General features: G+C 44.4%; 1 protein-coding gene across 17 annotated transcripts in view; it reads left to right on the forward strand.

Annotated features, from left to right (window-relative positions):
• The first annotated feature begins 2,466 nt into the window (after positions 1-2,466).
• Vrk1 (VRK serine/threonine kinase 1) overlaps positions 2,467-27,022 on the forward strand; it is a 66,690-nt gene continuing 42,134 nt past the window's right edge. For 2 of the 17 annotated variants that reach the window (XM_006240530.5, XM_039112543.2), the window contains exon 1: positions 2,513-2,636. The gene's annotated coding sequence lies outside the window, so the exon portion shown is untranslated. Of the gene's footprint in view, positions 3,005-5,602; positions 5,751-13,759; positions 14,000-27,022 lie in introns of those variants that run through there. The other 15 variants (XM_063262129.1, XM_039112534.2, XM_039112540.2 and 12 more) reach the window with 15 other exon arrangements.

A 27,022-nucleotide genomic window follows, 5' to 3' on the forward strand; every position in this document is an offset into this window, starting at 1 on the left:
CACTGAGCCGAGAGAGGGTTTCATGAAAGGAGTCGCCCCTGTGTTTTGAGGCTGTGTATAAAGTAGCCTCCAGAAGAGCTTTTGAAAGCAGAGTCAGGGAACACGAATCCCCTAAAATCAAAATGTATGGAGAAACCTAATTCCTGTCTCACAGTAGGGCTTTGTTTTTTTTTGTTTTTTTTTTTTTTCGGAGCTGGGAACCGAACCCAGGGCCTTGCACTTCCTAGGCAAGGGCTCTACCACTGAGCTAAATCCCCAACCCCACAGTAGGGCTTTGTTAAATGTTAATTAAATGGGAATCTTTGGTGGACACTCTAACTCCTGGTTTACAGTAAATGTACCAAAATATTCGTTAGGACTATGAGGTTAGTTTTTTGTTTTCTTTTGATTTGATTTTTTGAGACAGGGTCTATGTGGCTCTGGCTGTCCTGGAACTCACTATGGAGCTCTATCTGCCTCTGGCTCAAGAAAGCTGGGATTAAAGGCGAGTACCACCAGGCCTGGCTGTAGAGGTATATTATACTCTCAAGCCTGTCCACCCAGAGCTCAGCCCTTAATTTCCAAAGCTCAGCAGGACCGATCACTGGCCTGTCTATTTCTGTTCCAGAGCAACCTATCAACTCATAGGCTGTGCTGAAGGTCTCCTAAGTCTTAGGAGTTGCAACGTAACCAGTGGTATTTCAGACATGCTGTCACCATGACGGCAGCTTGGACTGGTCTCCTACCACTCTACACTGTTAGGACTTCTCAGCACGTGTGGGTGGTGTTGGAGGTGTTGGCAACAGCCTTGGAACATAGCCTCAGCAAAGTAGCACTTGACTGAGAGCCATCCAACTGATAACGCCGGAGCCATGAGTTCTGGAATACATTCTATTCCCACCTTGGAACAGTCCAGGCAGTGTTGCTGACTTAACTGTGCTTTAAGGTCAGCCAATTGTCAAGCTAGTGTGGAAGCAGCGACCTTTCTTCTGCACTGGGGGAACTCAGTCACAATGTAACAAGTAAGTCCCATTCCAAGCACATGTGTGTACTTGTTTGTACCTGCAGAATGGCTCTCAGTCAAAGCCTTCTGACCACAGAGTCTTGCTGGGGGACTTCACACTCACAAGATGTGTGAATCTTGAGGCCTCTCTGCTGACAAATATTCATCAAGAGCTTACCTTGTGCCTGCGTTTCCTTGGGGGTGTGTACAGAAAGCAGATGCCATGAGAGGATTTGTTGAGGAGGGTTTCTGTTCGAGGAGGCTGTTTAGAAAGGTGTGGGGTCGGAGCAACACAGGATGGAGCTGTAGCTTGTGGCTCAGGGGCAGCCACTATGTTACCAGCTCCAGCCTTAACACAATCACCATGGTACGCTGCTTTCGGTGTGTACGGGAAGCCCAGTTGAAGTCACCTTCAGTAAAGGGACTTACCTGCGTGTGTGTGTGTGTGTGTGTGTGTGTGTGTGTGTGTGTGTGTGTGCGAGAGAGAGAGAGAGAGAGAGAGAGAGAGAGAGAGAGAGAGAGAGAACGCGAGCTTTCGTGTTTGCTGGGAAGAAATCAGAGGAAACACCTTCTTTAGCTGATTTTCCTTTTTTCTTTCATTCTAGGGTCCCCCGTGGATCAAACCCAACAGAAGCCTGGGAGCTGTGGGACATGCGGTGCAGTTGTTTTGTGGGGCTGCTATATGGGGCAGACAGCAAAATAGGAAAGAAACGGGAGTTAGTATAGGTACCTGGGATGGCGAATTCAAGATATGAAGATCAATGTTAAATTGCACACTGGACGATAACTCAGATTTTGTAGGGACTAAAGTTCATACAGTGTTTTAGGATCCACCTTAAGAAACAACACAGGCCAGGAGTGGTAGCACACACTTTTAACTCAGCTGTTGGGAGTCTGAGGCAGGTGGATCTCTATGAATTTCAGGCCAGCCTGGTCTATCCCGGGAGTTCCTGGAGAGCTAGAGTTACATAGTGAGATCGTGTCTTCAAAACAAAACAAACAACAACAACAACAAAAAGAACAAAAATTTTAATTGGTAAAGCAATAGCAATAAACAAGAACAGCGCCAAACCCAAGGCCTTTCCCAGGATTTCAGAAGCCGCAGATCCAAAGTGCAGCCTGAAGTCCATGCTTCCAGCCTCTAGGAAGGAGACAGTGAAACAAAGCAAACTGACGTTAGAGAACAGCAGCCTAAACACTGCGGCGGGTTAGGTAAACACCGAGACATGCTTCGGGTATTTGAAATGACTCTCTTTTTGTCTATCCGTTTAATAAATAAGCAACAGTGAGTACTGGTTATATTTATTTCGGTTTTTACGGCTTTGAGAGCCAGTAGCTGGTAAAACAGCAAGCGGGCTGCAAACCACACTTCCCAGAAGCCCTCGGGCTCAGAGGAACACGCCCCTCTTCTTAGAGGTCCAAAGACTACAATTCCCAGCATGAAGCAAGCACAAGGACCACAACTCCCGGCATGCTCACCGCGGTGACAGAGAAGCGCGGCCTTTCTCTCGCCCCGCCTTCCCCGCCGCTCGCAGCCAATGGGAAGGCTCTGTACTACGAGGTGCAGAGGGGACAGCGCCGTGGGCAAGTCGCAAGTCTAGAAAGCGGCGGGAAGTTCGTACTACGCTGTGGGACGGCGAGTTGGCCGCTCTGGGTAGGGAGCCCTGAGGTGGCGGCGGGACGGTGGGTACAGCGACGCATCAGAGAGGCGCCTGCTCATCCGGGTGTCAGGCGGCGCGGCTGCTGGGTCGGGTCAGCCCGGGAACCCTCGCCTCTCTGCCCGCTCGCGGAGCTGCCGGAAGCCCGGTTCTAGAAGGCCGCCCGAAGCCTGGACAGGGCCAGGTGGCGGACACCGGGACAGGAATCTGGACCGGCCGAGCTTGCCTCTTCCTTAGCAGCGGTGAGGTGAGGCCTCGGGGCACACCCGCGGCCGCTAGCTTCTCGTTTCCTCCCTGGCCTTGCTCCACAGGTCTCCACCGCCGGTGACCTGTCTCCTGTTGCAGTGTCTTCAGAGGCAAGCAGGTTTGCTCCAGCGCCCAAGTTTGTTTTAGACCGTTTCCAGTTCACACAGCCTAGGTGTAAAAGTGCGCCAGAGTCTTTGAGAGCTGGGGACACAAGCTAGTCCTTATCCGGTTACCCATCCCCCCCCCCCCATTGTCTTATCGTTGACGTTAACCATTCTTTAAGTCTCTGCCTGTATTATTCCTTTCTGTCCCCCATTGCTCTTGGAGTAATTTGGAAACACGATTTTGCCATTGGGAAGGTGGTGGTTAAACCTAGGGAATCGTTGAAGAGCGTCGTTGCTTTCCCTTAAAAAAAAAAAAAAAACCAACCAAAAAACAAAAAGTCCCCAATCGGCCCTCCCGGCACTCCCCCCCCCAACCCTAGAATTGCCCATCTGTTGAATGTGGAATTCAAAACAGTGAAAAAAATGTAGATCAGAACTTTATCATCATTATTATTTTGGATTTTTTTTTTTCCTTTCTGTGTAGCCTTGGCTGTCCTGGAACTTGCTCTGTAGACCAGGCTGGCTTTGAACTCACAAGAGATCTGCCTGCCTCTGCCAGCTGAGTTCTGGGACTAAAGGCTTGGGCCACCATCCCCAGTCTTAAGAGTTCAGGAGAAGGGCTTCTCCCTTTTTTGTGATACTCCGATCATAATGTTTGGGGAAATTTAATTTACAATTATGATTGGAATTAAGTATCTGGGTGGCTAAGATAATGTTGATCTCCCTGTGGAAAGGAATGTAAGCTGACATCACTTAACTAATGGCTTTCCCTGTTGTGCTACCACCAATGGCAGATACTGCAACTCAGCGTCGCTGACGGAGACCGTGCTCACAGTGGCATGGGTTGAGCCGAATACTAAGCGTGTGTTAGGTGTTAGGCCTTTGGTACAGCACTGGTGTCCAGTACAGATGCACTTTGACAACTGCAATGGCTGCTGCTCATGCCTGGTGTGGCAGAAAAGACAAGCGTTTGTTAAACAAGTGTGACGGTAGAGTGTGTCAAGCAGGGAGCCTGGCATCTTATAAATTATCGAGCGCCCGGCAGTGGCTATATAGAAAGCTTAGGCAGAGTCTTACTCAAGTATGCATGCTTGTATCTTAAAAATAGCGGCAGTGCATGTCAAATGTTGACAGACCCTAAAGTTAAATTTCTTACAGGAAATAGGCCAACTTCCCTTAACTTTGAGAACTAACGTAAAATAATAATGAGTGAATGTCCCAGGTGTCTAGAAAAGACAAAGATATAAATTTTCAGACACCCCCCCCCCCCCAGGGCATCCATAGTAGACATACTATGAAAAGGATTTGATTTGGAAAAATAGAACCTTAAAATATTTTTTATTAAAAAAAGAAACGCATTTGAAAGTAGGATTTATCTTGCAATCAAATGCAGAAGTGTGACTCCCAGAGCTTTTATGCAAACGAGCAAAGGCTCACATCCTAAGGTATCAGGCAGTGAGCCTGCTAGAATGAGGTGAGGCTGTGGAGGAAGATGATTTGCGAGGGTCCTCAATGGATTTAACGGGATGGCCTCAAGCATGTTTTAGACAGGTCGGGCATTTTGCATGCTTGTCAAGGGTTTTGTTTGTTTTTTGTTTTATTTTGTTTTTGAGATGGTTTCATTATTAGCCCTAGCTGTCCTGGATCTCACTCTGTAGACCAGGTTGGCCTCGAACTCACACAAGATCTGCCTGCCTCTGCCTCCCAAGTGCTGGGGTTAAAGGTGCGTACCACCACTGCTGGGCTGTCCAGGTTCTATTTAAATACAGGAGGACACAGACTGATGATCATGAGAGCTACCTGAGACCCGAGACCACGTGGCACTTGCTAAGTGCAAAACCAACCCTTGCTATCCTACTGTTTGGTTGAAGCAGTAAGGATGTGAGATGAGTTTAGAAGGTGGTAACTACAGCAGCCAAGCCGTTAGCTCAGTGGTGAAACTTTTGGCCCATATTTCTTTAACTGCCTTTGCAGTTGTCATTATAAAGTCATAAGGCCAGCCAGTGTCTTTTAATATTCCCTCTGAAAATGGAGTCCAAGCCCTGTGTCCACAGGTTGCTACACTGAAGTAACTTGTATTTCTAAACATCGCCTGCAACCTTTGTTCTCAAACCCAAGTGTGTCAGCCCTTTGGGGGCACACATGTAGTACGTGATCTTTATTAACTTTAGTTTTGAGACAGGGTCTTGGCGTGTGGTCTGGGGCTGCCCTAGAACTCACTAGGTTGGCTGGAGCACGCTGCAGTCTCCTGATTTACAAGTGGCCAGTGATGTGTGCATGGTGTGGTGGTGGGGAGATGCATGCCTCACCTGGCTAGGCCTGTGCTTTAAGAGAAGCTCTTCAGAGCCTGGGGAGGGATGAGGTATGTCCTGACCTCAGAGTAGGCAATAAATGGATCTAACTATAGGAAGGACATTTTACTGCCGTTCTTTAATAAACGTAAGAACTTCAGGTGCAGTGGTTTGTGGGCTTGGGATGTTGTGAGTCATATTTTCCCTTCAAGTGAGAGGATCTTGTGTTACTAAGTAGCAGCTGTTTAGACAGCTCAGACATCAGAGGGACTGTGTGGCATGTGGAATTTTAACAGTATACTTATAAGTCTTTAATTCCAGCGCTGCAGAGGCAGAGGCAGGCAGATCTCTGTGAGTTCCAGCCAACCAGATCTACATAGTGAGTTTCAGACAAGCCAGAACTACACAGTGGAGACTCTGTCTTGAAAACAAGCAAGCAAACAAAAGAACAACCGCCACCACACAAAAGGTATGCTTATACAAGCTGACTACAGACCTCACAGGACACTTTTGAAGGTTGATTCCACTAGCGTCACTAGGGGACATCATTTTATGGGACTCCTTTGTCTATCCTCAGTCACTGACTGGCAGTTGTTAGGCGGCTGGTGACTGCACCTTGATGAGTCTGTATCAGCTCACGTATCAAAGGATGGGAACCTGCGCTACAGGATTTAAAAATTAAGATGGACATATATTTTGAGTAATACTAAACATGTACATGAAAATCAATGTATCAGTAAACCAGGTGCATTAGGTAGGAGATAAACTAAATGGAAGTCATATAATTAAATGGCAGAGTAATCAGTTTGAAATTTTCCAGAGTTCTGCCAGGTACTTTTAAAGCAGCTATCACACTGATTTTGGAAGGAAGCACACTTGACAGAGCTCAGTATCAGGAACAGAATGGTTGCATGGGAACTAAAAAAAAAAAGAGGCCTTATAATTGCTGTCTGCATCAGATTCTCTCTGGCTGGCCGTTGGTGGGTGAGCAGCGGCGTCTCTAGACTTTGCTTCTTGCTATAAGAACTTCAGAGAAGCCGCATTATATAACTAACTAGGGACTTCACATAAGATTAAACAAACAAGGAGCTTGGAATCTTTTACCCAGGATAAGCTCGCTTGTGCACTCTCTCCTCTCTCTCTCTCTCTCTCTCTCTCTCTCTCTCTGTCTCTCTCTCTCTCTCTCTCTCTCTGTGTATGTATGTACGTACGTATGTATGTATGTATGTAAATCAAATAAATGACCACTTTATTTGAGGTTGCATTTCTCAAGTTATTTTACCACATATATACTGAACAAGTGCCTTCTTTTAGTGATACTCTGTGTCTTGGCACTGTGGGCTTCTCAAAGTACTGAGCACGTAGAGCACTGCTAACCGTTTAGTCCTCATGGGCTATAGACTGTTTCTGGAGACTGCAGACAATCAGTACTCACACATGGCCTTGGCCATCAATGTGCAGATTCTTTGTCATTGTAAGTTCTCTGTTCAAGGTAATGAGAAAGTCTTTTTAGACATCAAAAAAGTTTTAAATTATCTTTTTATAAAAGCTCTATTTGGTTTTTAAATGCTAAAGAGATTTAGCCTTGTTTCTTCAGGTTTATATAATAATTTTAAGAAATCATGATTTGGAAATTCATCTGTAAAATGTATAGATACAGATACTATGAAATTAATTTGGCAATTTCTAAAAGATTTAAACATAGACTTAACATATGATCCCACAGTTGTATCCCACACATTTATTCTAGATAAATAAAAACTTGAATTTGTACAAAAAATTGCTCATTCATACCCATAGACACTTTATAATAGCCCCAAACCAGAGAGAACTCCCCAGCCTCAGGATGACAGAGAAGAAGAGTGCGGCACAGTCATACAGCACCAGGCCCCATTAGAAGGAGAAGGTGTTGGTGTACAGAGCAGTTTGAATGGAGCCCATAGACTCGTGCGAGGTGTGAACAGGGAGCCTTGCACAGAAGAGTTTGCCATCGTTGGTTTACAAAGCCTGATTCTTTGCAAAGAAACCAAGGGGCTTTTGCTTGTATTTACTTTTTTTCAAGACAGGGTTTTGGCTGTCCTGGAACTTGCTTTGTAAACCAAGCTTTGCATTCAGATCTGCCTGGCTCTGCCTCCAAGCACTGGTGGTATTAAAGCTGTGGGCCACCACCACCTGGCTAGCAAGGGGCTTTATGTGAAGGTAAGTTTCTGTGTCATCCCATGGGGAAATGTGGCATCATGTGTGGAGGCAGTCCATTCATGAACATGCCCAGTTTGAGGCATAAGCACATTAAACAGTGCAGCCACGGACAGCTCTCATGGACACTTAGGGCAACAGTGAAGACAGTTTAAGTTTACTCTTGTTCATCTGAAATAGAGAATATGACTTTGGTTGCTTGCAAGTTTCTCTTAAGAGCCTTAGACAAAAGGAAAACAACCTTGAGGTTTTACATTGATTTACTTATTGTGTGAGTGTGGGTCTACATGCGGAGGTCAGGGGCAGCCTGTGGGAGCCTGTTCTCTGCCTATACCATGTAGGGAGCTCACCTACCAGCAGTCTCCTGCCTCCACTCTCACACTTTTCAAAGGAGCAGTGTAGAAGTGTAGAACCACAGTCTGAAAGCTGAAATTTGAATAAGGAGTTAGTTACTAGTGCTGGATTGTCAGTTTGCCTGTTTTGGTAATTGCTTATGCATTGTATGGCTGTCTGTCATTTTATACAGTCAGTGAAGGGTGTGGTGATTCTAAGTAAAGCTGCTGTGAGTGTTCATTTTCAGGTTTCTGTGTGAGTGTAAAGACTTCATTTTTTTTTTCCCTAGGATAAATGCCCAGGAGTAACTGCTGGGTTGTGAAAGAATTGCAAACGTTTCCAGAGTAGCTATTCTAGCTCAGTCCCTCCTCCTGAGATCCAGCTCTCAGTCTCTCTTTCACTTCCCTGAGGGCTGGTCTCTGCTTGTTTGCCTCCCACATCTTCTTTGATGACTTGACTCTTCAAGTCTTTGCCTACTTTATAATTGGATGGTTTGTTTTCTCAGAGCTTTTAACATGTGCTCTAGATCCATTGTTGCCAAATGCAGGGCTCGTGAGTATATTATTCAGTCCCTGGGCTTGTCTTTGCATTATCCTAAAGTGTCTTTCCAAGCTCTGTCCCTTTGGAGAATTTTAGTTCATTATTTATGAATTGTGCCCATGTTGTTAGCTGGTCTGTGATTAGCTCTTGGTCAGGAGAACATTCTTATATTTTCTTTTAGTTATTTCTTAATTTTATATTTTATGTTTCTGTCTCTGTCATCTCTTTTGGGTTAATGTTTTTACATCTTTGTTCTTTGCTTTACTCTGTGGATGCCTACTCATTCTCAAACCATCAGTTGAAAAGATTATTCTTTCCCCATAGAACATAGACTGAGTATCAAAATGAAGAAGGCAGGACACAAATGGGCAGTTATGTGTGAACACAAATGTGTGAAGTGTGAACACAGATGTAGGAAGTATGAACACAGGTGTAGGAAGGTTTAACATAGCCTGAGTCCTGACAAAAATGGAAATATATTTAGAACAAAGCCATGTCACAGGTAGAACTAGGTATTTTGGAGCTACAGTTTAAGGAAGGACGGTTAGTTTATGAGTAGAAACAGCTGACTTTGTGGCAGTTCGAGCAGGAAAATGACATTAAAAGATGATTTTAGGGCCATGGAAGGAGGAACAGGTATAACCATGATTCTTGACCTACCACTTTGTGTGACAAAGGTCCACTAGAAAGCTAAGAGAGTAATACATCATAGTCTTAGAAGGATGTGCTAGCTGTTCACTGGGACAAAATGCTTAAGACAGTCAACTTAGAAGGAGGAAAGGATTAAAGAGGTTCTAGTCCATCACTGGTTAGTCCATCATTAGCTAGTTCATCACTGGCTAGTCCATCATTAGCTAGTCCATCACTGGTTAGTCCATCATTAGCTAGTTCATCACTGGCTAGTCCATCATTGACTAGTCCATCATTGGCTAGTTCATCATTGGCTAGTTCATCATTGCACTGGCTAGTTCATCACTGGATACTCCATCACTGGCTAGTTCATCATTGGCTAGTTCATCATTGCACTGGCTAGTTCATCATTGGCTACTCCATCACTGGCTAGTTCATCATTGGCTAACTCTTTTTCTTTGGGGTCATGGCAGGGAAGACCATTGTGTGGAGAGTGTGGTGGAGGAAGCTGATCACTCCCTGATGTCCAAGGATCAGAGGAAAAAAAAAAAAAAAAAAAGAGGCTGGCTTGCTCCCAGTATCCGTTTTAAGGGTACTACTGTCTTTGGATCCCACCACCTCCTAATGGTCTCACCAGCTCTCAGCACTGCCATGGACTGGTGCTCAAGCTGCTCCCACAAAGACGTTTGAGGGGAGCTTATCCAGAACACTACAAAGCTAATGGTGTGCTTTAGACTTGCTCTTGTTCTCAGTGATGGATGTGGACAGATCTGGACTTTCCTCGGTGCTGCTACTAGCAAGTTGCGCATGGAAAGAAGAGTAGATCCCATTGACTGTTGTTGTAGATTATGACTTTTGGACTAAGTCTGAAAAGGGTCCAAGAGTTGGCACACTGGGGTGATAAAAAAGAGATGATAAACTGATCCATCGAAGAAAAGTTGTAGAAGCAGATTTATTCGTGATGACAGAGCAGGGCTCAGGGGTTCTATCCGTGTGTCCTCACCCGTGCAGAGGGTGGTGATGCCCAGTTGCTCTTCTACATCATGAGAGTCACATCAACTGAGGAGTACTGCATCCTCATGTCACGACGTGCTTTAGTCTTAGGAAGGTCTGTGAGGCTCCTCCTGCTGTCTGAAAGCTCTCTCTAGCAGTAGGTTGGTAACTGGGTCGGGGCGTTTGTGTGATAGGGACCAGTCCTGCGCCTATGCTCTTGTGTCCCAAGCTTTTAATCCTTAAACTACTTGGTTTCTGTTTAGCAGCCACTCAAGCTCTTGATTTCTCTTCTTATCCAGGTACACCTTGTCCTTTCTGCTCATCAGTGGGGATCTCATTTGTTCCCTGCATTTGAAGGTCATGTTGAATGTATACATTAGACACTGTCGCTTTAAAAGTAGCCGGCTAACTAATAGAACTTACATAGTGTTACACTACTTGAAGCAGTGCAGTTTTGCTTTATTTAGGATGGAAAACATAGCATTTCATTGTTTTAAAAGTGATGACTTGTTGACTAAAGGCTTTTGCTTCCTAAGAGGCTGGTTGGTGTGTACGGATGCAGGGTGGGCAGGCAGAGCTCTGCAGCTGCTCAGCTGTGCTCACGGCCCTTTTCTGCTGACTTACTTTCAAGATTCCCTTCTGCAGTCCAGATCCTGTCTACTTACATCCCGAGACCGTTCAGTGTTAACTCCTGATTACCACTCTTCAGTAGTACTGTTGCAGAATTTCCCCCCTGCAGAAGAGCAGGCTCTTACAGTGCTGTGCAAGCTGCCCATTTAAAACTATCATTGCTTGGCACCTATGCCCTAGTGACAGTTTGACCAACATGTGAGCAGGCACACTGCCATGCTGACAGATGGGTGTGAGTACAGGCAGCCAAGAAAGCATGTATCTGCATCTAGTGTATTTGTTAAGGGCAGGATTCCCAGTTGGGATGTTCAAACGTCTGTCCATCCTGAGCTTTCACGCCTGTGGATAGAGGGTTGTCATCATTAATTCCAGCTCTGACTGCGACTGCATGGGTCTGTAAGGGCTCCTGGGCTCTTACAGAAGTAGGTGGTTAGGGACACTCAGGATAGCTGTTGTCTCCTTCACAGGAGTACTTCAAATAATCCTTTCCTCTTTCTCCTAGCCAGAGAGCTTTGTAACAAAGGTAAACCCATTTAGAAATTGCTCTGGTACTTCCGGACTGAATGTGGCTTTGCTTTTCAGATCATGAAAGGTTCCAGAGTAATCTGTTTACGCTCTGTGTGTGTGTGTGTGTGTGTGTATGTATGTATGTATGTATGTATATACATACCAACATCTATATAACTAGAGTCGGATCTCAGATCAAGTATGCATCAAGTACATTAGGACAGCCTAATTCAACATCATATGAAGGTGAAATGGTTCGTACAACTGACTGTCAGAATAATCTGAAATGGACACAGAGTCTGTCATCATTTAGTGCACTAGGAGCCCATGGGAGTTTTTTTATTTTTTTATTTTTTTCAAAGTTATCAAAAACAGTATATTTTTTTCAACTCAGTTCTTTCCATCCTTGGATTTTATTTTCTGTTGTAGATGACAGGGAACTTCATTGACAGCAAACTCATTGCGTCCAGTGTAGCGCTTCTCAATTCTGGGTTGTTGGCCATTTGTTCTTTGCTTGGGGGCTCTCTGCATTGTTAAGACGTGCGGCCAGAGGGGCAAGTGATCCTTATTTGGGAACCCCCACTCTAGAGACAGCCTACACTACTTTAAAGTTGAATTGTAAGAAAATTCTTATCTGTGGAAACCTACCTACCCTGTTCTGTCTTTTGGAGCGGTGTGGAGGCAGCAGAATCCCTCTTGACACAGGATCCTTTCAGACAGGGTCAGACATTCCCAGTCAGTCTGAACAGAAACACCTCCAGTCTGTAAGCCCTTTGTTATATGATCTGGTTCTGAGTCTGTTCACCAGTGGCTTTCCTTTTTCTAAATTCTGTATTTGAACTGTAGTATATAGAATGGAGTCAGTGCTCCAGGCATGGCTTGATGCAGAAGACATAAACTGTAATGCAGTCCCTTTCCTGTGTTAGGAATGGTTGTTGACTTTCCTTGCATACCACATTGTGTTAATATTTTCTGGCTTTTTACCACAGTGTGCACACAGCCTAGAGCGGACTAAGTCTTCTTTGTACCCAACTGGCTTTGCTGTGGATCCGAATTAGTTTTGGGCTGTTAAGTGTTGGGACTTTTGCTTTATCATGTTAAACTTACTTTTATTGAGCTACCTAACTTCAACATTTTTAGATATTTTAGAATCCCAGTTCTTGGTCAGATTGGATGTTTCATGCTTAAGTGTGTGATAATGCTGTCAGCCAAGTCTGGAAATAGAAGGAACAAGTGTACACACACACACACACACACACACACACACACACACACACACACACACACAATATCTTCTGCAGTTGGGAGGACTGAGGTGAAAAGCCTGAGGAGTCCTAAGATTCGTTCTTAGGCAGCTGGGTAGAAATGTGGCTCAAGAGACCAGTGGGAAGGGGATCAGATGTGAATACCTTGTAAGCTGCCAGACTGTTCAGTACTGTGGTGGGTCCTTGTATGTGGAACAGGGGATAGGTGTTCTCCTGTTTCTGTCTGCCTTTCTGCTTTAACTGTAAACATTGGACTAGACTGCATAATTGTAGTAAAGTGGTTTTGTAATAGTTTCTTTTCCAATACAGACAAATCATTAAGGCCTAATAACAAGAGAAGTGCAGACAGCTCCAGATTGTACGTTCCAGAGATAGATGAGGGTATCAGTTAAAGGGGAGAGCCCTGCTATGTCAGGATGTGAGATGTAGTAGAGGCTGCAGTTGTAGGAGAGTATCTGGCTTTCTCAGACCTCTGACCTGGAACCAGTTGTTAACAGAGGTTCAGTGGGATTGCTTTTGTTGCAAAATGACAATCTGCTGCAGTACTGGTCTTTTCCTTCTGTGGTGGTGCTGGGGATCTAACATAGGACCTTGTGCATGGTGGGCAAATCTTCTACCACTAACCTGCATTCCAGCCCCACCATGTTAATCTTACATGTACTTTGGATCAGAAGGATCTCTCAGAACTGAAGAAGGAATCTTTAAAAAACAAACAAACCATTGGTTGTAAGATTTTCCACACTTGGAAAACAAATGTGAGCAAGAAGCCTCAGCTGTGTACAGCTTTCCTTTACAGAGTAGTTCTCACATAATGATAATCCTCTTTCTCACAAAATAAATCCAGACTAGCCGAACTGCCCAACAACAGAGGCAAATTCTTAGCACAATGATTGTCTCTTACACTGTAACAACAAATACATGTGTTGGGAACATGCATTTCATATGTCTAGGCTGACTGTGATGTGTGACACCTTTAGTAGAAAACTCTAGCACAGTTTTCCAAAGCAGTCAAACCAGTTCACATTCCTGCCTGCATCTGACAGTTCCACTCTCCAGCCATTCTGGCCTCCACGGATTACAGTTGGCTAAATACTTTGTTGATTGCTTGAGACAAGTCCTCACTTTATAGTGGAAGCTGACTTGAAACTAGCAGCTACCCTCCTGCCTCAGCCACTGTGCCTAAGCAGCTAAACACTAGACAAACTAGTAAACGAATGGGTCTTTCCCTACAGTTAATGAAGAGCTGTGTCTCCCAGGCCTCACTGAAGTGCTGGCGTGTTTGTATGTCTGAGTGTGGCTTGCCGTTTCAGTCTTGGGTGAACTGAAACTCTGGTCACTTCCTGTGTTCCAGTCAGTGCTCTGGTGTGTTCTTTTTCATTGGTTTTATGCTACTTTGTGGTCCTGAAGGTACTCTGGAAGCAGCTCCTCTGTCATTTACGTTGGAAGCTTCTCTGATTGCTTTCACGTCAGACTGGGTGCCTCAGAAGTAGTTTTGGTGTGTGGTGCAGTAGGAATAAATCTTGCCTGTGCTGATGCAAAACCACGAGAGCTTCTCTGTTGAGCATAGCTCAGCTCATCAAGGTCAGGGCAGTGGCTCGCAGTGTCTCCGGAGGGCTGTAGTCCGGTGAGTGAAGCAGGTTGTACCTTTGCTTTCACCCCTGATGACCATTACAGTCCTTTCTGTAATTGTTAGGTCACCTGCATGTCTGTGACCAAGAAATGTCTATTCAGATCATTTGTCTACTTTCAATTTTTTATTGACTTCATTAATGTTGCATTGTTTACATTGATTTATTTTTAATCTAAAACATTTTTTTCTCTTTGTTTTTCTTCCGTTCAGGGAGTATTCATTTTGTAGTATCAGTAGGTTAAGAGAGTTCTTAGGCTTGTGCACACCTCCCTGGGTCCCTCAGATTAGATCAACAGTCTGCTGGGACCATTCCTAGGAATCTCAGATTAGAAATGAACATCTGCTGGTCATTTTGATAGCACCTCGGTGGTTCTCACTGCTTCTAGAAAAACTGCTGTTCCTTGCCTTTCGGGCCCAGAGCTTATTTCAAGTTCGTCATTTTATAGGGTTGAAGGACAAACTGGAGAAGTAGGCTGACGACTGAGCTTGTGGGCTAGGGTGGGGGTGGGCTGGGGTAGAGGACCTGCATGCATTCAGCACGGTCTTAGGAAGTATGTGTTGGTTTCTTGTCAAGACATCTACTCATTAAACTGGAATTCCGGAGGAAGGCGGGGTTCCCATCTGGATTGTGTTAACAGAGGCTGTCATATGCACTTCATGTGCTCATGTGCTCCTGAGTGTTCTTGCTCTTTCTCTGTTTTTTGACACAGGGTCTCATAGTGTAGCTGTAGGTGGCCTAGAACTCGCCATGTAAACTGGGGTGTCCTTGAACCCACAGAGACACTCTTTGTTCTTCCTCTGGAGTGCCGAGTGTGTGTGATGCCCGACAACACTGCTTTCTTCAGTACGTAAGCTGATATGACTTCAGTAGGTTTCTTTTTTTAGGGATTTTTAGATATTAAAACAAACAAACAAGCAAAAAATGTCCTTTCCATGGTGGGTTGCCGAAGACTGACTGGAATACAATCATGGGGCACATGATTATTGATCCATTGTTTTCTTTATATCTTGTGGTTTTGTTGTGCTAATATTTACACACACAGGACCTGGGTACACATGGACACATGGACACTTGGACACACACACACTGATGTGTGCAAAGGGAGTTTTACTATGTTGCCCAGGCTGACCTCACATTTTCTGTCCCATGTGACCCCTCTAGTTTAGCTTTCCAAGTATCTGGAACTCTAGGCACAAGCCCTGTGTCTGGTCAGCAGTGTGGTTAGGTCATGGAAGTGGATTGTGGTAACATAGCGCATCCTGTTGTTCTGCTCATGTAGTTTTATGGCATTTATGTGGATGGGTGTGTGTAGCCATTAAAGGGACTATTTTAATCAACTTTAGGCTGATTTTTTGCAAATGACTTGTCTTGCATTCTGTTGTCTTTAAGGAGTAGAAAGATAGTTTTTATAAAAATGAACACTTTGTATAGGTGGTTTGCTTTGCTTCTTAGTTGTGAGGCCATGAGCAGATTATTTAATTTCACTTAAGCAATTTCCCTGTGTGTACATTCTGTTGGTAGTACTTAGGTTTTGTAACTGTAAAATTAGAGATGATGTGTTTAAGTCATCCAACATGGAGTCTGCTATGTAGTCATTTAACAGTGATGGTTTTAGATATGTTCATTTGTATGTAAGAGCTGTGTGTTGTAATTAATGGTTAATTGATTCTTTCCAGTGTAGACTCATTCATTCATATTTTCACTCATTTAGGATTAATTGAGCAAAAATAACTGATCATACTAATGTAGTAACATTATGCCAGGATTCAATTTCAGTTGGTCTTTACAATATATTACTATCTTCAAGCTAGAGAAGGAGTGTTCTGTAAAGACTGACCTAAGCTGTGTCATCAAAGCATGAAGGTCTGATTGTGGTTTTCTTTGGGGGATGCTGAGAATTATTTTCTACAGTTTATGCACTGCTTGTGGTGTGACTCGAGGCTGTTTGCAGGACCGATTCATGCAGTCCTGGTGTACCAAGTATCAGCAAGATTAAGAGCATGGAAAAACTGCACCTGACATTAATAAACCACTGTTAACCAAAGATTCTTTAAAATTAGCTTACTTTAAAAATTAATACACAATAAAGTCAGTTATAAATGATTAAAGAATAAAGACTAAGTTTTCTATCTCTAAGGCATTCTGTTATTAATTCATTGTATGTGCACACATTGACACAGCATTTCAAAGCTCTTGGAGGTTGGCTGGCTGCGGTACGTGACTAGGACGCGGAGAGACACCCTGGTACTTTCACTTGCAGTTTTTTAGGCCACTCTGCATCTAAGACAATGAGCCACCTCATGTCCACTCTGCATCTAGGTACAGCGAGCCACCTCATGTCCACTCTGCATCTAAGACAGCGAGCCACCTCATTTCCAAACGGCTTTCTGGATAGGAGCACTGGTGCTTGCCATTAATGCCACCGCTGTGTAAGCAGAGGCAGGCGAGCCTCCTGAGTTTGAGGCTACATGGTGAGGGGCTGTCTCAAACAAACGCACGCTAAATTCCTGTGATGTAAGCTGAGGATGCTCTGGTCTTTTGTTATGCTATGGGATTATATTATGGGATGTTGCAGTTATAACAGGATGATTGTTACAAGCGTACTTGAGGTACCAAAGATGTTATTTACAGATTTGGTAGATAATGCCAAATTGACGTACCCTTTTTCTCACACTCTTAGCAACCCAGTGTATTTTCTGACTTTGAATTTGAGTAATCTGTAGCTGAAACCATCCACTTGACAGTAATTTTAGTTTGTATCTGTATTGAATCCACTGCTAGTGTTCAGGATGTATTGGTAAGGAAGGAGGTCATGTGATGCAGCAGATAGGTACCTAGCAGCGATGCTGAGAAGTGTCTGCTACTTAAAAAAGGACGCAGAGATTAATTTAGAATCCAGGGAAAGTGTTTATATTGTGAGGAGAGAAAGTAAGAGGCAGAGGAGGATGTCCCCTGAATCCACTTTATCTTGCTTGGCCTGTGTTCTTGGCCTCATAAATGTTGTATAGAATTTTAACAATTCAAAGAGAAAAACATATTATAGTTGGGTTAAAATAGTAAGAAACCAAGATTTTAATGGCAGAGAAAAGTGAAGTGCACATGTAGTCTGAGGAGATGGGAAGTGCGAATGTAGGATGTGGTTTTGTTTTAAAATTCATTTGTAGCTCTCTGCTCAAAAGACCTTGAAGTGATCGTATTACACAGTGCTACGGCAGTAGCATGGCATTATTGTCCAACGTCTAGGCCAGGGGCAGTCTTGGCCCTGGTTTGGGCTCCAAATAGTCATTTTTCAGCTAAAAGGAAACAAGGTTCCCTGTAGGAGTGTGGCTGAGGTTTGGAAAGGCAATGCATAAGGGGACTGGAACACCTTTCTCCAAGGTTTCTGGGCCTTGTCTAAAGGGTATAGTGGTCAACTTGGAGGTTGTTCAATAGTTCAATGGTTGTTGAATAGTTCAGCAGCTATGTCACTGTTTGTATTGAGACAGGGTATTATCCACAGAGTTCAGGTTGGAGAACTACTCAGCTGAGTTCAAAAGAAGTTGCAGAGTCGGGGTTGGGGATTTAGCTCAGTGGTAGGGCGCTTGCCTAGGAAGCGCAAGGCCCTGGGTTCGGTCCCCAGCTCCGAAAAAAAGAACCCCCCCCCCAAAAAAAAAGAAGTTGCAGAGTCTTGTGTTTTAAGGGAGTCTGTGATTTCGTTTTTGGCCACACTCATAGCCACTTTGGGTACATGTGAGTTGCAAGCTACAGGTTGATATGAGCATCCCTGAACTTATGGCACTGGTCTGTGCCCACAGGGAGGCCATGGGAAGGAAGCGAGTTGAAGCAGAAACAAAACCAAGGTTGCTGCTGCCTACTGAATGGGCAGCCAAGGAAGGACCTGGCTGCTGGTTTACACACTGCGGATACACAGTGATAGAGCCGATCCACATGACAGTAGCAATCCAGAGAGTCTTCTGTTCCTAGGTTACCAAACCAGTGCCAAGCCCCGAGAGTCAGTAACTCCTGTCGTGCCCTGTAGTATGTGTGCCCCTCCCCTGCAAGGGACAATAACTGTACTCTAATGTGGTGTGTTTGTGGCAGCCATTGGCAGTGAGTGGCAACACCAGAAGCAGCACAATTTAAGCACAGATCCAAAACAAAAGCCCTACAGGATTAAAGAGCCACATGCAGTGTATTGAAACTTGACTCACAGGGTTAGGGATTTAGCTCAGTGGTAGAGCGCTTGCCAAGGCCCTGGGTTCGGTCCCCAGCTCTGAAAAAAAGAAAAGAAAAAAAAAAAAAGAAGTTCCTTGTTTCCATATGAAGCGCCATGAGGTCTGGAGTTGGCTAGAAGATGGTTTTAGGAGCGGCTGGTGGATAGCTGTTGAGGTGGTGAGCCCCTGGGGCTGTGCACTGTGTCCCTTTGCCGCCAGCTCCTCAGTTCTGGAATCCCTGAAGTAGGAAGCTACTGTTAAGCCAGGTGCGCTGCTTCTGCGAGCTGCCTGCACGTCCTTGTCACTTTTCGTTTTTAGCTGGCTTTTGTCTAGTTTTCCTTAAAATTTAAAGGGCTCTTTCAATAATGTGAAACAAGTCTTTTGTCATGTTTTGCAGATAGTTTTCATTTGTCTTTTGAGTTCATGGTGCTTTCTTTTTGTTTTTTATAACCTGTGGTTGAATTTCCATTTTTATTTTGTCAATTTACCACTTTTCTTTATGGCTTAAGTGTTTTTGTGTGTTTCTTATAAAAAGCTTTTTTCAGAGACTCTGAAAAGTTTTTTCATGTTTTCATGAATTTTTAAAATGACTATAGTACACTACTGATGCTTTTCATTATATAGTTGTTATCATTTTCCTAGAATAGTTGGGACTATCCTCCTTAGAGCTGTGCATCAGGACTATGTCTAGGTGAATTCTCCACAGCTGTCCTGGGAAGATATTGATAGGTTTAACCAGGATCCCCAGAAGAATAACTGTGGACAGTTTATTGGAGGGTTCAAGAAGGGCGTAGCATGTCTAACTTATTTTATTAAAAACAAAATACTGTGTAAAACACTGGTAATATACTTGAGTTGCTAACTGGTGAGAAGGTTTGACATTACTTTGCCCAAACAAATATCTCTTCTGGCACTTCTCCTTGGGTTGGGGCCAGGGGCTGGCCCTCCCTGGGGGCAACACTTTAGACTTGCAGTCTGGAAGCTCTGACCCTGTATGAACAGTGTGCTAGACACCCATGCTCTGCACTGGCTTTCTCACTGGGCGTTGGTTCTGGGAAACCTGTAGGAATCTCAGGGTAGGTTTTCTTCTGCACACATAAGGTTCGAAGGAGAAGTGCCTGTGGAGGCCTCCCACTCCTCTGTGGAAGTGGTAGCAGAAAGGTTGCTTAAATTTGTGTTTGGAAATGATTGTATTCAGTTCTCAGTTAACCGTGAGTTCTGCTGTTAATGCATTCCCTTTAGAAACGAGTTAAGGAAATACAAGGTGAAGAAGTACATGTGTTTAAAGTATTTTACCCTACAAAATTTTTATAGTCCAGTGTTAATTTTCTCTTCTCTTCTCTTCTCCTCTCTTCTCCTCTCTTCTCCTCTCTTCTCCTCTCTTCTCCTCTCTTCTCCTCTCTTCTCCTCTCTTCTCCTCTCTTCCCCTCCCCTCCCCTCCCCTCCCCTCTCCTCCCCTCCCCTCCCCTCCCCTCCCCTCCCCTCCCCTCCTCTTCTTTTGTTTGGTGTTTCAAGACAGGACTTCTCGGTGTAGCTCTGGTTATCCTGTAACACACTATGTAGACCAGGCTGGCCTCGAACTCAGAGATCCTGCTCTGCCTCCTGAGCGCAGGGATTAAAGGCGTGTGTCACCACTGGCTGGAATGCTAATTTTCTTTTTCTTTTTTCTTTTTTTTTTTTTTTTTTTGGTTCCTTTTTTTTCCCGGAGCTGGGGACTGAACCCAGGGCCTTGCGCTTCCTAGGCAAGCGCTCTACCACTGAGCTAAATCCCCAACCCCGCTAATTTTCTAATACAAGAGAAGAATGGGACTAGAAACCATTTTTCCCTCTGCAATGCCCACTTCCATTTCCCAGACTTTGCAGTGTGAGTCATCACCTAGCTCTTTCCAGCTTAGGAGGGAAGCATAATGGGTGTGAGAGACGTCCAACACCCATCACAGTATGCTCAGTTTAATGCTTTCAGGAAGAGTCCATGACGTTCTGGGGCTGTCGGCTCCAGTTTGCTTCTGTATTCTCAGTCTGATACTCACTCAGTTTATGTAACAGAAGTCCTGGCTAGTCGTGGATACTGCTGTGCTTTGGTTCATATGAGTAGACTAGAACACCCTCTGGCCGCCCCAACAGGAGCCCAGGGTTTTCCTGTATGGTGGATTTTTTTTGCTGCAGAGAGAGAGAGAGAGAGAGAGAGAGAGAGAGAGAGAGAGAGAGAGAGAGAGAGATTGATTGATTTTACTTTTCTTACAGTCTCTTTTTTTTGTGGGGAGGGATGAGATTTTGAGACAAGGTTTCTCTGTACCTCTTGCTGTGTACAGAACTTGCTCTGTAGATTAGGCTGGCCTCAAACTCATAGATCCATCTGCCTCTCAAGTGCTGGGATTAAAAGCATGCACCTGTGGCCAGCTTTACTGATATTCTTACAGGTTTGTCTCAGTTGTACATTTATGGGGTGGGACTGAGCAGAACCCTGTGGGTGGCATGTGGCTCTGTGGACTTGCTTTCTGCGTGTGACTACTTACTTTCTGAGCACTGCTCGGATGCACCATCAGCTTCTTACTAGCTTATTTATTGTGAGAGAACTGTCCCTAGATACATTGCTTCCAGATTGTTCTGGGGGGGGGGGTGTGGAGTTTAAGCTAAAGAAGTGATGGCATTCTTTGTTGACCAGTTATCTTTTGATTTTACTGTCTGACTTAACTGTAGTTTGGCAGAAGGTTGTTTCTGTTGAAATATGCAGTTACTTAACCCCTAGTAAGTTTAGAGTAAATGCGAGCCAGTTGGGCCTGTGGCTGTGACCAGGGGCAGACAGACGTGTGCACCGGGGCAGCCTGAGTTGGGTATTACCTGTATCATTCAGTTAATAATTTATATGTTTTAAATCCAATTTCTAAGATACCATAGAGGGTACTTTTATTTTAATTTTTAAAATTATTTTTAAAACTATTTTTATTTTATGTGCATTGGTGTTTGCCTCCATGTGTGTCTATGTGAAGAAGGTGTCAGTTCCTTTGGAGCTGGAGTTACAGACAGTGGTGAGCTGCCATGTGGGTGCTAGGAATTGAACCCTGGTACTCTGTAAGAGCAGACAGTGCTTTAACCAAATGAGCCATCTCTCTAGCCCCGACTGGGCTTTTATTAAAGCCTTCTGGTACAGTCACTTGTGGTTACCAGAGGGGAATGCACCAGAAAGGAATGACTTTGTGAACAAAACAAGGGACAGCATAGTCTCGAATGTCTGGAAGGTGCATCCTTCCCCTTTGTGTCCCAGGCAAGATTTAATCTCACAGCTCTCTACAGCTGCCCTTTGTTTTTACTAAACAGTTCTGCTGAAGGTTTAGAAACTTCCTTACCTGACAGACTCTTGACCCTTCCGTGAAGCTGGTGGTATGACGCTGAATCCTAACTGATGTTGTCTGCATGAAGCCAGCTATAACTTATTGAGACCAGAGGTTATGTTCTACTTAGTTTTGGTTTTCTGGCCTCTCAGTTACCCAGGCTTTGAAATCCATGAGCTCACTGGTTATTTCTTGGTGGACGAATTTGCTTTCTCTTAGAGCTTAGACACCAGGAGTAAGAGGTGATGGGCATTCCCAAGGCTGCTAGTCTCTCATGTTTACTTCTGCTTGGTTCTGTGGACTCAATTTTAAGGGTGGAGTAGCTTCTATAAAGTTTAAAAAGACAAACAAAAAACCCCCAAGTTATTGTGTATTTCTGATTAGCTACTAAAAGTTGGTTCAACAGCTTTTCTAAATCGACGTTCTCATTATCAGTAAAGCCAAGCGTGCTCATTGATGACCTCATTAGAAATGCCCTCATATCGATGGTAGCTGTTGCTGCCTTGCCCCTCACAGGCTGCTCTCCATGCTGCAGCCGAGCGATCCTGTAGAGGTGCAGGCAAGCAAACTGGGTCTGTTCAGGACCTTCCAATTGCATGTCACTCCTGAAGTCCTCAGCCTTTCTCCTGGCCAGCTCTTTTCCAGCTATGGCCCCGGTGTTTGGCCCTAACTTTATTTTGTTGTGCGGTCAGCAGACCACATTTTAAATTCCGTTCTCTCCCCACCCTCCTGACTTGGTGTCATTGGTTCCCGCCTTCTCTGTTACTACTGTTGGATAGATGACGTTTTATTTAAAAATTTTATTTTAAATTTACTGGCGTGTGTGCATGCATGTGAGCATGATGTAATATTTTGGTGCACATGCTATAGCGTGTGTACTGAAGTCAGGACAGCTTGTGGAGTCAGTTCTCTCTACCATTGTATGCACACTAGAAGCTTACCCACTAAGTTTGATCTTTTGCAATACATTCTGGTCATGGTTTCCTTTTCCCAAATTTCTCCCAGATCCTCCCAATCTTTTCACCCACCAGATTCATTCATTCTCATATCCCTAACCTAAAACAAACGTATCAGAAAAAGAATAGGCCAAAAGGAAACAGAAAGAAGATGGTCTTGACACACACAGATGCAGATTTACTTGCACACACCGAAGTCCCCAAAAAACATAAACTCAGGAACCATACTATATAAGCAGAAGATCTGTGAGGTGAATAAATGCCGAGACAAAGCACTGTGAGACAGAGACCCTCATATATGCTGTGAGTTTGTTTTGTGTTGGCCATCTACTGCTGGATATATGGCCTGCCCTGAAGTGTGGTTTGTGTACTCAGTGAGACTATTGAAGAAAATTAGTGTTTCCTTTGGGAGTGGCTGTCAGTTGGAAATAGCTTCTGGGTTAGGGAAAGGGGCTTCTGTCCACTCCTCCTTTCAGCCCTGGGATCCCGTTTGCTGAAGATCTGTGCTGCCCCAGTCTCTGTGTTCATCCATGTCAGTCCTGTTGTATCTGAAAGTCTGTTTCCTTGGTGTCCTCCATCCCTGTTCTTACAATCTGTTTTCTTCCTCTTCCACAAGGTAGTATGAACCCTGTGTATGAAAGAGTGTTCTCACGTCTCTCTGCACATCGTCTAGTTGTGGGTCTCTGTATTTGTTCCTTTCTGCTGTGGGAGGGAGTATCTCTGATGGCTGAGCTGGCATTGATTTGTGAGTAGAGAAGAGTGGTGTTAGCAGTTCTATTGCTGTGTTCCTTTAGCATAGCAGTAGCCTTTGGTTTTCCCCTAGGCCACGGCTTATCTCGCCTCAGGTTCTTGGCCACCTGAATGAGCAGAGTCAATCATGGGTTCCTTCTCACGGAGTGGGCCGGAGTGGGCCAGAGTGGGCCGTAGAACCACAACCATTTAGACAGTGGGTGGTCACTCCCACAACTTTGTGCTGTCACAGCAGCACATTATGCACGTGGGTCACCATTGTAGATTAAGGGTTTGTAGCTGGGTTGGTGTTTACCTTCTCCTCTGGTGTCTTGCAGCGGACCTTCCTGTAGGGATAGAGGCACTAGGAAGGCCCCAGCTTGATTTCTCCATGTTCAATGAGTTACATAGGTATTGCCTTCAACCATAGGGTATTACCGTCAGTTTGTGGAGAGCACCAATTGCTTTGGCAATAGTTTGGGGCCACTTTGGCCAGCAACTCAATTAGATGTAACCGATTCTTGGCACTGAGAGTTTCACCTGGTGGAGAGAAACATCTAGTTGGGGCCTTGTCTCCCCTGTTTGATTCCATTTAGATTTCTTTCATACACACACACACACACACACACACACACACACACACACACACACACAACACACACACACACACACACACACACACACACGCTCTTTTTTTTTTTTTTTTTTTTTTTTTTTTTGCTTCTTTTTTTCGGAGCTGGGGACCGAACCCAGGGCCTTGCGCTTCCTAGGCAAGTGCTCTACCACTGAGCTAAATCCCCAACCCCACACATGCGCTCTTTAAGAAGCTTTTACTGGACTAGGCTTCCCCATGACCCCTCAAGTGGTCCTTAGTTTTAGTTGTTCCTCCCTTACCTTCTGTCTTCTCTCCCCCTTTTTGTTTAATTCTCCTATTCTAGTCTCTTCTCCCCATCCATCCATCCATCCGTGCATGTAGGAGATCCTCACACATACCTCCACATCACCCATATCTAACTTCTGTGGTTATCTGTTTATCAAAGACTTAAAGAGCTGACATTCACATATAAGCTAATACCTACCATGTTGGTTTTGGGGTCTGGGTTACCTGACAGGATGATTTTTTTTTCCTAGCTCTATCCATTTATCTGGAATTTTTTTTTTAGACAGCTGAGTAAGAGTCTATTGTGTAAATGTACCAGCTTTTCTTTGTCCGTTCATCTGCTGACACGTCTCGGCTGTTTCCAGTCTCTGGCTTCTATGAATAGAGCCGCAATGAACACAGATGAGCAAGCCCAGCACTCGATTCTTTAAAATTATGGTTTGCTTCCCGCACAGTGTGCTGTCAGTGATGCAGCAAGGACAGAGGGACCCAAGACTACACAAACACAGGGCAGACAGCAGCAGCAGTCTCCGTTTCAGCTTCAGGTGGGGTGTGCATGGTCAGAAGTTCATGGTGGCAATAACAGGGCTTAGTCCTGCTCTGCTTTTTATGAGTGGAATTGGGTCTTAAGCTCATTCGCACCTCAGCGTAACCTGTGATGTGGTACTGCAAAGCACTTAACTTCGGGTCAAGATTGTCGACATTCACTCTACACATGGAACCTATGTTGAAAATGAATTTATGCTTATTAGCAGAAAGACAACAAACACTGAACTGTGGTAAGAACTAGGCTGGTAGGAAGGCGCTCTCTGACTCAGGTGTTCAGAGAGCTGCTCCATTCATGGTAAGTTGTCAGTCACGTTTACATCCCAAGATGCACCTGTGCCTTTCCAACATGTCACAGCACTGCTGCCTGCAGTGTCCTCTGAGCACAGCCAGCCTTCTCCCCACTGCCCTTCCCTGGCACCGCTCATCTCACAGGCTGGAAGGTGAGCTGTAGGGAACGGAAGGGCTTCATCCATTGTGACAGGAGAGCAGGCCAGGTCTGGACACTGAGCTGGATGTGAAGTGAGTTTAAGTGGTTTGCACTGTCTTAGAAAGGATGGGCGTTTCTTTATGAAGTCTGTGTTTTCTTTGTGAACGAGGTTATTGCATCGTTTGCTGAGAATTACAGGTGAGATCGGGAACTGGGCGTTCTGAGGAAAGCCGGAGGGTTTCGCATTGTCATTTTAGAAGGTAGTTGCTGAGCCTTCGAGAGGATGCCAGGATTCACTACAGTCTGCTGTGTGCAGTAAGCCTAAAGCCGGATACCAGGCACTTGCTGTGAGAGGACCTGGGACATGATGCTGTCTGTAGTGGTGTAGTTCCTGCAGTGTACGGTGTCTTGTAGAGAACACACTTCCTGCATTCAAGGAGCTTATGAACATGAGGGAGGGTTCACCATGTGTCTGGGAGAGGCAGGTTCTACTTGAGGAGACCAGTCTGCCTGAGGTGGCCTTCAGGAGTGGGGACAGTCTCAGTGAGTGTGCACAGGAAGTGAGTGGAGAAAGGCTAGTGCAGAGGTGTTGGTACTGTGGTGATGGAGAGGTTTTAAGTTCTCCTGGGTGAAATGTGTTTGGGTACAGTATGAAACATCAGAGAAGTTTATGGCTTTAGAGGAAATTCCAGGAAACTATATAACCCTCTCAAGGAGTTATGTATGTGTATTTTAGGGAAAGCTCACGAGTGGTCATCCAGAGTGTAGTGGGCATCACACTGCACTGTGGTGTCCAATGTGGCTGTGAATTTGTAGACCTTAGTGAGTGTCATCGTCATGATCCATTGAAGCTTTTTTACCCTCTCTCCAGCTTTTTTTTTTAAATCCTCACCAAATTTGAATCCAGGACTTGAAAAAGCGCCAGTTATCTAAATACAGTATCGTATTGTGATAAATATAGCCATTGAGATTTTAGATCTATTCACAAAACTTTATTTTAATATTCATAGGGAACTTTTTGGACTGTTATCTGAAAAACTGAAGATCATTTTATCACCAGTACTGACTATTAATTAGGATATTGTTTCAGAAATAAAAGTTGATCTGCCGCTAAAACTCTATTTGAATATGTATGGTTCCAAGCTTGCTTTGTGTATTTAATAACTTTAGTACTATAATCACTCTGTTTACAATTAAATTTTGGTGAATATGCTAATATAGAATGTAACAGTGGGTGATTTCAGCAAAGGGCAGTGTGGATTTGCATCTTGATGTGCTTTTCAGTTACATCTGCATTTCATTTAGAATCAAAGGGAAAAGAAATGGTCAGATTATGTAACCATCATGTGATGATGAACCAACTCTCTTCTCTGTTGCTTAGGCTGTTACTACCACAGGCTTGAGCTGAGTGTTCTGAAATTACACAGAAAGTGAACTTTCCTACAGGTTGGCTTGTCTGTGAATTCCTTAATAGAAGCCTCAGGGCTAGAATTGGTTTCCTTATTAGAAGATAGTCTAATGTACTTAAGTAGTTGTTTAATTGAAATCCTTGTCTGCAGTTCTTTTGAGCACTCACTAACGTAATAAGGCAAGCACTTGTGCTTGTCTTATTTTTGTGAGCTTGGGTTCCAGGGTTTAAGAAATTGTCAATTTCAAAAATTGCCAGCAAAGCAACAGTAGATTGGGGCAGCCTGCTTTCCTGTTCTCAGAACTGGGAGGCTTCCTGTTGCTCTTAACCAGAAAATGAGAAGGGATTCCAGTGCAGTGGGTAGGGGCAGGTCTAGATCTTAGATAAAGCTGGCACGATAGTTGTGTGCTCACGGTGGTTGTGCCTCCTGGTAGTGTGCCTGTTTAGAGCAGGATGGAACCAACAGAAGAGGCTTTAGGAATGTTCATGATGGCAGGAAGAGACTCTGAGTTCATATGTGTGAGAGCAGAGGCCCATCTTGG

The sequence above is a fragment of the Rattus norvegicus genome, chromosome 6 (genome assembly GCF_036323735.1).
Source record: "Rattus norvegicus strain BN/NHsdMcwi chromosome 6, GRCr8, whole genome shotgun sequence".
Taxonomy (NCBI): domain Eukaryota; kingdom Metazoa; phylum Chordata; class Mammalia; order Rodentia; family Muridae; genus Rattus; species Rattus norvegicus.